This window comes from Megascapheus bottae, chromosome 25, assembly GCF_031878675.1.
Source record: "Megascapheus bottae isolate mThoBot1 chromosome 25, mThoBot2.hap1, whole genome shotgun sequence".
NCBI lineage: Eukaryota > Metazoa > Chordata > Mammalia > Rodentia > Geomyidae > Megascapheus > Megascapheus bottae.
The window spans coordinates 9,464,527-9,474,622 of record NC_143533.1 but is presented as its reverse complement, the minus strand read 5'-3'; the positions used below and the strand labels follow the sequence as shown (position 1 = coordinate 9,474,622).

General features: G+C 45.1%; 1 protein-coding gene across 2 annotated transcripts in view; it reads left to right on the top strand.

Annotated features, from left to right (window-relative positions):
* The first annotated feature begins 8,974 nt into the window (after positions 1-8,974).
* The window catches only part of Znf609 (zinc finger protein 609), a 117,258-nt gene continuing 116,136 nt past the window's right edge, over positions 8,975-10,096 (top strand). Inside the window, exon 1 of one of the 2 annotated variants that reach the window (XM_090358197.1) lies at positions 8,975-8,994. The gene's annotated coding sequence lies outside the window, so the exon portion shown is untranslated. Of the gene's footprint in view, positions 8,995-9,148; positions 9,263-10,096 lie in introns of those variants that run through there. The other variant, XM_090358196.1, reaches the window with a different exon arrangement.

Sequence of the window (10,096 nt, the reverse complement as noted above, 5' to 3'; positions counted from 1 at the left end):
GACTATACAACATAGTGGAATTCCCTGTACAAAATTGGTATCTGCTGGTCCTTCGGAATCAAAGCAGTAGAAATCTAAAGGCTAGGCCATCAGACTTTAATGTCTCAGAATTTAAACTCCTACCAAAATCTGTTTATTTTTCTTAAATAATAGGATCTTTATGTATTCCGTCAAAAGTCTTGGATGTATTATTTATAAAAGTTATTTTTAAAATTCTAGGTCTTTGACATTTTTCTCATAGTAATCAAAAGAGAAAAAAAATCATGTTGGAAATTTCCTCTAAGATTTGTGTTTATAGTTAGGAAAATTATGATCTTAGGTTAACAGTTTCTTGGATTTAAAGGGTTTTTGTTTTGTTTTGTGTTTTGTTTTCTTTTCTGGTCCTGGGGCTTGAACTCAGGGCCTAGGCACTGTTCCTGAACCTTTTTGCTCACAGCCAGTGCTTTACCACTTGATCCACATCTACACTTCTGGCTGTTTTGGTGCTTAATTGAAGATAAGAGTCTCATGGCCTTTCCTGTCCAAGCTGGCTTTGAATCTCAATCCACATATCTCAGCTTTGTGAGTAGGTAGGATTATAGGCATGAGTTACCAGTGCCTGGCAGGGTTTTGTTTTGTATTTTGGAAGCAAATATCTTATGAAATACTAGGATGTTTGGGGAACCCTGTGTTTAATATAAAGCCTGTGATGTAAAAAAAAAAAAAAGGCGTTGAACAGATTTTCTGCTTTTATCCAACATCTTTTCAAGTGAAACCTGAATAATCCTTACTGACAAATTATTGTTTTGGAAAGGATAACTTTAGTTTATCCTTTAGTTTGAGAAGCCAGGAAGGATACAGAAAGATCCAGTTGGGAAGAGGTAGAACTACCTGCTAAGGCAGCATGAAGCTGCCTTATTTATATCATTGGTATTTCAAAAGAATTACTCTAATGGGACAATTAGAAACAAACTGGAAACTGGCTGGGTACCAGTGGCTCATGCCTGTAACCCTAGTTACTGAAGAGGCTGAGAATTGCAGTTCAAAGCCAGCTTGAACAGGAAGGTCTATGAGATTTTTATCTCCAATTAACCACCTAAAAATCAGAAGTGAAGCTATGATTCAAAGTGTTAGAATACTACTAGTGTTGAGCAAAAAAAAGCTCAGGAGGGCCAAGAGTTTGCCCAGTGGTAGAGTGCTTGCCTAGCATGCACAAATTCCTGGGTTCCATTCCTTGATACCGCATACATAGAAAAAAGCTAGAAGTGGTGCTGAGGCTCAAGTGGTAGAGCTCTAGCCTTGAGAAAGTGCTCAGGACCTGCCTGCTAACTACTCAAGAGGCTGAGATCTGAGGATCATGGTTCAAGCTTGCCCAGGCACTAAAACTGTGAGATTCTTATCTCCAATTAACCACTAGAAAACCAGAAGTGGTGCTGTGGCTCAAGGGGGTAAGGCAGTAAGTACCCTTGAGCTGAAGAGTTCAGGGACAGGACCCAGGCCCACAGTTGGAGCCCCATGACTGACAAAATAAAAGGGAGGGGGAAGGAAGAGGAGGAGAAACAATTGAAAATAGAATCTCTTCAGTAAATGCATCCAAACACCCCTTAAATGCTGAAACCAAGTCTTTTTTTTAGTCATCCACATCCCAACAAGCTACGGCTTTGGAAAAACAAGAGGTTTGTTTGAAAGATTTCCACTGGTTCATCTAGTCCTACTTAGTAAAGCACTTTTCAGTCTGCTCTGAGGAGCTGTCAAAATCTCGGTTGCTGGCATCCTGAGGAAATTCATGGTCTTAAGTATGTGTGTTCTGCTTTTTATAAAACAACTCTACCACACGGGAAATTGGACTCCTTCCAGGAGTTATGTGCATGACTTTAAAAAAAAGAGAGCAAGGGAGAGGAGGAAAAAAAGTGTTCTGTGTTATGAAAAAGATTAATTTCCCCTTTCTTTACTCCTTCATATTCAGTGTTTATTTGCATTGAAATACCTCCACTCATTGTACATTGATGTTCACTCAACTGTGAACTCTGCTTGTTGCATAGCATTAGTTCTCTAGCGCCTGATCACTCTGGATTCCCAGGGAAAATACACCAGATTCTTCTGGTGTTGTATTCGGCATTCTCTCTCTCTTTTTGTGTCTAGCCCCTGTAAGGAAAGAGGAAAGGATGCTAATGGAACTTCTCTAGATAACTCCTAGGCTCTTACAAATCTTACTGTTAATGAAAGCTTGTTGGGTTCACTGTGCAGTATATCAAACAAGAGTTGCTTGAAGTCTTTTGCTGCCCTCCCACGTGTGTGTGTGTGTGTGTGTGTGTGTGTGTGTGTGTGTGTGTGTGTGTGTGTGTGCGTGTGTGCGTGCACTCAAATATTAGTCCCAAAACTTAGTGCCTGCGTTTGCTGTCCTTTAGCTTTTCTCAATCAAAGCTGGTGCTCTACCACTTAAGACACAACTCAATTCCTGGCATTTTATTAGTTAAATGGAGGCAAGAGTCTTATGGACTTTCCTGCCCAGCTGGCTTCCTGCTGTGATTCTCAGATCTCAGCATCCTGAGTAGCTTGGATTACAGGTGTGAACCATACCAGTGCTTAGCATGTCTGTCTTTCTTTAATACCAGAATAAAACTGCAAAGGCAAGAAGTGAAAAGCTTAGGGAGGGGGGAAATTGTTTTTCTCTGCCTTTTATTTGAAGACAATGTGCTCACCAGAGGCTAGGTTGATTTTTCCACTTGGATAGATTGTGAATGTGCACCTAAAGAAAAACATGAGAAACTACAACAGATCAGGTTATGCAACCATTTTGTATGCCGTGATAAGAAAGTTTACAAAAACTTCACAAGTTTACAAGAACCCACCCACCTCAGCATCCAAAATATGCATCTGGAGCCACATGAATAAATGGCACCTTGGAGACTTCTCCTTTTCATGGTCAGGCTGTGAAAGCCTGCCTGTCTTCAGTTCACATGGTAGTGGTAATATAAGGTCTCTCTTCTATTTGCTGAGACACCAGGGAGGAAGTGTGGGAGAAGCTTGCGGGTAGATGGCCCTCAGTTTCTCAGTGATGAATAGCATAATTTAAAGTCTAGTGGAAATTCTTAGCAGTCTGGAGTAGCAAACATGCTCAGGAATCGCTGTACAACAAGTACTTCATTCTGACCCTGTAACTCTTAAGACTGTTTGGCCTGAGGAAGTTTTTATGTTTTGAAGTCAGTTTTCTGTTGCAGCCTTAATATCGATGCCCCTTTTTGGATAGTACCTTAAGGACTCAGTTTATTTGTGTTGCCAGGCAGGACTCAGTCTTCTTTATATAAATGTACAGTAGGACAGTGTGAAACTAGAGATTGTCAAGAGTTTATGAAGCCTTGGCCTTGCAATGAGGTATTTGGAATAAAGGCATTCGGGTATTTTTATTTGCTTGCTTGCTGTTTTGTTTCCTATACCCAACTAGGTGTTTTCTTTCTTTTCTTCCTCCCTTCCTTCCTTCCTTCCTCCCTCCCTCCCTCCCTCCCTCCCTCCCTCCCTCCCTTCCTTCCTTCCTTCCTTCCTTCCTTTCTTCCTTCCTTTCTTCCTTTTCTTTCCTTTCTTTTTGCCAGTCCTGGAGCTTGATCGCTGGATCTGGGCACTGTCCTCGGGCTTTCCTTAAGACTAGAGTGCTACCACTGGAACCACAGCACCACTTCTGGCTTTTCTCTATATATAGTCTGGAGGAATCGAATCCTGGTCTTCAAGCATGCTAGGTAAGCACTCTACCACTAGACCTAACTCCTGGCTCCTCTCTCTCTTCTTTTTAAACTAGAAGTTTACAGACTACCCCCCCCCCTTTTTTTTTAGGTGTGAAAAAGTTAACACTTTAAAGATTACTTTTGAGCCCAGGTGCTAATTGCACATGCCTATAATCCTCGTTATTCAGGAGGCTAAGATCTAAGGATCATATTTTGAAAGCCAGTCTAGGCAAGAAGATCTATGAGTCTCTTAACCCCAGTTAACCACCAAAAGAACAAAAAGCTGGAAGTGGAACTGTGGTTCAACTGGCAGAGCTCAAGGACAGCACCCAGACCCTGGGTTTAAGCCCAAGGCTAGCACAAAAAGAAAACAAACACAAAAACATTAATTTTGAAGTTAGATATGGTGGCCCAGTATGTCCAGTTAGCTACTCAAGAGGCAGAGACAGGAGGATGAGCATGGCTCAAGGCCAGCCTGGGCAAAGTCAGCAATACCCTATCTCAAAAACAGGCTTATGCCAGGCACAGTGGCTCATGCTTGTAATCCTAGCTACTCAGGAGGCTGAGATCTCAGGATAAAGATTCAAAGCCAGCCTGGGCATAAAAGGACCTGAGACTCTTATCTCCAATTAACCTATAGAAAACGGGAAGTGGGGCTTGGCTCAAGGGTAGGGTGGTGGCTTTGGTTGAAGAGCTCAGGGACAGTGCCCAGGCTGGTTCAAGCACCATGACCTTAAAAAAAAAAAAAGCTTATTCAGGAGGTACAGACCAGATGGAGATTTGGCTAGGTAGGACAATTAGAGGTTTTATCTGAAAGACAAACCCAAAACAAAAGGACTAGAGTAGGTATGAGGTCCAGAGTTCAATCTCTATTAGCACCAAATATACATAATTACATATAATTATAAAACAATGGATTTTTTGAGTTACAATCCTTAATCTAGTCATTTTATCTACTATCTCTACTAATCTGCATTTATGTGAATTTCATTTAATTCAGTAAAATATCTCTGCTACAGTTCCTAGCCAAGCCTGAGAACATGGAAGTTTTCTCTCTACCAGCTAAGAAACTAAGAACAACAAAAAGCATCTACTAAATGGAAAAAATCAGTGAAGTTTAGTTTGTTAGGCCTGAATGAGGAAAGGCAGGCCAGTGATGAGGAATTTTTTCCTTGAGGTTCAAATAGCACTTTTGCACCTGCTGGTCTCAGAATATGTTTAGAGGGAGGTGACACATCTCATAGGCTCTAGCAGTGCATGGAGAGCTTTCCTTCTTTTGAGAAAAAATAGAGTCACAGTGTCATCCTCTGATGCAAATGAGCTTGCATAAATGCCTGTCCACTTGTGTATATGCTCACAAACTGGCTTAGTTCATGGGATGAAGTGTGGTAAACACAGCAGATACTAGTTTTGAGTTGAGGTATGAGAGAGCCCACAAAATATCCTATGAAAGGAGCCTAGAACATGGATGGCATAGTGGTAGAGTGCTTGCCTAGCATGCATGAAGCCCTGGGCTCCATTCCTCAGTACCATATACACAGAGTAAGCTGGAAGTGGTGGTGTGGCTCAAGTGGTAGCGCTCTAGCCTTGAGAAAGCCCTGAGTTTAAGACTTAAGACTGGCCAAAAAACCTAGGAGAAAATATCCTAGCTTAGGATCAGGAAAATGGCAGAGTTTGGAGAATACTGAGGTTCTCATTTGGCATGGAAAGGCAATGAAATCTTAAGGGAAAGCAAATGTCATTACATAAGACTTGAAAAGAGCCTAGAGTTGTGTTGTCCACAGGACACATAATGGTTAGTTAAATTTCATGTTAACCATCTCTGAAGTGCTCTAAATGTCTTATGTGACTAGTGACATCTGAGTTGAACAGCAAGATAAAGACTTGTTTTTGGATCAAGAGTTGGCAAACATTGTCTATAAAGTCCAGATAGAAAATATTTTCAGTTTTACAAAGCATGTATACTGTCTTTTACACCCATTCAACTGTACTATTGTAGTACAGATGCCTTAGATAATGGAGATAAATGAGCTTGGATATAGTCTGTAGTTTTTCTCATTTTCCTTTTTTTTGGTTTTGTTTTGTTTTTGGGTTGGTCATAGAGCTTGAAATTCTGTTTTTTGAGTCACAATACTTGAGTTATAATTTTGAGTCATAATATTTTTTTCTTCTTTCTTTTTTTAGGGTGCTTGGGTCTGGGTGCTGTCCTTGAGCTTTGTTGCTTAAGGCTAGTGGTCCTCTGCTAGCCACAGCTCCACTTTTAGCTTTTGGTGATTGGAGATAAAGAGTCTCAGGGACTTTCCTGCTTAGGCTGGCCTTGAATCATGATCCTGAAATCTCAGCCTTCAGAGTAGCTACAGGGGTGAACCACTACATCAGTGCCTGGCCTGGCCTGTGTGTTTGTGTGTGTGTGTCCTGCACCCTGGGCTTTGTACTCCCTCTTGGCTAGTCACTTATAGCTGATGTGCTACCACTTGAGCCACAGATCTTCTTCTGGCTTTTTTTTTTTTTTGCCAGTCCTGGGCTTGAGCTCAGGGCCTGAGCACTGTCCTTGGACTTTCTCAAGGCTAGAGCTCTACCACTTGAGCCTCAGCACCATTTCCGGCTTTTTTCTATGTATTTGGTAGTGAGGAATCAAACCCAGGTCTTCGTGCATGCTACGCAAGCACTAGGCCAAACTCCTGGCCCTACTTCTGGTTTGTTAAGGGTTAATCAGAGGTGAGAGTCTTTTGGGGGCGGGGCAGGGAGAGCAGTTTTCAAATCTCAGTTCTCAGATCTCAGCCTCCTAAAAGTGCTAGGATTATAGCTGTAATTGTTTTTTTGAAATTAATTTGAATCTTATTTATTCGTTTTGGATACTGGGTACAATCTCTTAGCGTCTTCATTCAAAGACGGTTTTCTACCACTTAAGCTACAGCTCCACTTCTGGTTTTTTGGTTTGTTTTTTGTTTTTTTTTGTTTTTTTGTTTTTTTTGCTGGTTAATTAAAGATAAGAGTCTTTTGGACTTTCCTGCCTGGCCTGTCTTCAATCCCCAAGCAATCCTCCCATCTCAGTATCTCAGTTTACTGATTACCTAGGAATACAGGTATGAGCCACCAGCACTGAGGTTGTTTTTTGTTGTTGCTGTTGTTTTTGTTTTTGCTGAAGGCTAGTACAGTACTCTACCACTCTGAGACACAGTGCCACTTCTGGCTTTCTGGTGGTTAACTAGAGATAGTCTCATGGATTATCCTGCTTCGGTTGGCTTGGAACCATGATCCTTATGTCTCAGCCTTCTGAGTAGCTATGATTATAGATCTGAGCTACCAACACCAGGCTTCAGCTTCATTTCTAACTTTAAAAAATACAAAACCTCACGCCAGGTGTTGTGGGCTTATGCCTGTAATCCTAGTTAGTCAGGAAGCTGAGATCTGAGGATTGTGGTTCCAAGCCAGCCTGGGCATAAAAGGACCCTGAGACTTTTATCTCCAATTAACCTCTAGAAAACTGGAAGTGGTGCTGTGGCTTAAGGAGTAGGGTGGTAGCCTTGAGCTAAAGAGCTCAGGGACAACACTCAAGCCCCACTACCGACACAGACACAGACACAGACACAGACACACACACACACACACACACACAATTTGGGCTGGGAATGTGGCTTAGTGATGGAATGCTTGCCTAGCATGCATGAAATCTTCCCTAGGTTTGATTCCTCAGAATCACAAACAGAAAAAGCCAGAAGTGACATTGTGGCTCAAGTGGAAGAACAATAGCCTCGAGCACAGAGAGGCTCAGGGACAGAGCCCAAACCCTGAATTCAAGCTCCAGGACCAGCAATGATAATCATCATATAATAATAATAATAATAATAATACAGAACCTACTTTTAGTTCAAGGGACATGCCAAAACAAGGAATGTGTCTGAGTTTTTCTCTGGGCCATACTTTGTCAATCCTTGGTCTACAGGTAAATCAAAATTTAAGATTCTTTTATTTTATAGTACATTTGATCACTTGAAAAATTTTAGTCATTTTTTTTTCCATTGTAGAGATATTTTTCCCCCTCTACTTTTGCTGTCTGTTTCTCTCCAGTGTGACAGTCAGGCTTCACCAATGTAAAGGGATTTTTAATTCTTAAGTCACACATAGATCTAAAATACTAAGCCCTCCTCTTTCTCTATTTTCACGGTAGCTAACTTTCTGTAACTTCATATAAAACACTGTCACCAAGAATCATTGCTGCACCTCTATTACCCCTAAACAATGAATATTGGCCACTGTATCTTTATTTCCTAGCCTTTTCACCCTTATTTTCATTTTTGTGGAGATGGATAGTAAAGGGATTTTATAACTCACTCTATCTCCACGTGGCATGCTATCTTGTGTAGCTCTCCTGAAAGATGCCTCAGGAAAACGGAAGAAAGGAGAGATAATGGAAAAGCCAAATAAAATGGTCAAGGACAGAGGAAGGACAAAATAGGAACTAAGTGGGGGAGCCTTGAGGATTATGGTAAGTTTTGTTTGTGCTAGGAGGTCATGAATGTGTTTCACAAGTGATTAGTGAAGATGATTCCTAAAACTTGGCCTGTGGGAGCTGGGCTACCAGGTGAATGAGACAGGGAAAGATACAAAAAAAGTTACTCTTCAGCCACAAAGTGGCGAGTTGGGAGGATAGAGTAAGATTTGTGGATAATAAAAAGCAACAAGGTTTAGCGAAATCGAACGGTGAAGTGAATAAGAACATATACAAAGATTAGACATGGTTACTTTGTAGAGGAAAACGTGGCAATCCTTTAAAAAAAAAGTCCTGGAGAACAAAGGGTAAAAAGCTAGCGGGGGGGGGGGGGTGAAGTAGGAGTTAAAAATCAATGAAAGTTCCCCAGACTGTGCTCGGTGCTCGGTTCTCGGTGAAGGTTCACGTTCAGATCTCCGGTGGGCCTTTTCTCTCCCCACGGTTGAAGGACACGTATAGAACTAGTGAATCTTCTTTATTTAAGGGCCATACTTCTCTAGAGACCTCTGTGCGAGAAGTCTGGTGCAGCGAAGGTTCTGTCCGCGAGGAGAGAGCGTTAGATTCGAACTGTCCAACCCACGTTTCTCATTTTTATCTCTTTTCCAACCGGCTCACCGGGTTTTCCTGCATTCCCCAAGCGACGATTCTAAGGACTCCGGGTAACCGCGCCGCCACTCGAGCCGTGTGTAGATTGGACTCTCCCGTCCGGGCTCCGGGTTTTCCCTGCGCTCACCCGCTCCACGCTCCACACCAGCCCTGGATCCAGATCCGAGATCCCTGCAATCCAGCATCCGGGTCTTCCAGGTAGCCCTGGTTGTCCCGGATCGCGGCGGTGGCGGCGGCGGCGGCGGCGGCGGCGGCGGCTGAGGGACCCGCGGCCCCGGACAAGGCGGCACCGGCCGGGCGGGGCGGAGCGGCGCGGGGAGGGGGGCGGAGAGCCGGAGCTGGGGTGGGGTGGGGGGGGGAGGGGCCGCAGGAACGGATGGCGGCCTGGGACCCCTAACAGCGGCGGCTTCTACGGCCCGGGGCCCCCGGGCGGGCGGAGGTGGCGGCTCCCGGGACCGGCCGCGCGGTGAGTGCGAAGCTTTGTGTGGAGCCGGAGCTGCGGGAGGGAGGGGGGCGGCGGCGCCGAGGAAGCCGGGGTGTGTGTGTGTGTGTGGGGAGGGAGGAGAGGGGAACGGGGGGGGGGGCCGGGGTAGCGGCGCCTGACGGAGGAAGTGGGGGTTGGGGGGGCCGGGGCGGAGCGAGGGGAAGGTGTGTATGGGGGGGAGGGGGTCGTTGGGTGGGTGGGGGAGGGGGCGTCGAGGGGAGCCGGGTGAAGTTCAAAGCGTGGCCGGGGCGGGTCGAAGGCACGGGGTAGAGCGGGGCGGGGGGGGGAGAACTGGGGGGGTGGGGGGTCTGGCAAGGTTGATTGTGTTTGTGTTTGGGGGGGGCCCAGGCCCAGAGAGTTTCTGAGGCGAGTCTGGATAGGTCGAGGGGCCCTGGGCGACCAGGGACCAGTCAGGGTTGGGGTGTGTGTGTGGGGGGGGATTCGGAGCGAAGGGTGGGAAGCGGGACCGTGTGCGCGGCCCGGGGTGGGGGGAGGGCGGAGGGAGCGGGGTGAGCCAGGTGGCTGGGAGCGTACCGTAGGTGGGTGGTGGGTGTGTGCCCCTTCCAGCCTCCGGGTCACGTTTACTACTGTCCTTGTCTTCAAGATGGAGGGATGTCCTGGGGTCTGACTTTTTTTAACTGTTCTCCTTGCAACACCCCCCCCCTCCACCACCACCACCCCTCTCCACTCACCCTCTCCCCGGGAAGCGTCTGTGACCCTGTCCTGTTTGGAAACCCCACGCTGCCCTCTTTTTCCCTTTATGTGTAATTACGGTTGGATCATCTCTTGTGCTTTGCTCAGATTCTCCTTCCTCCC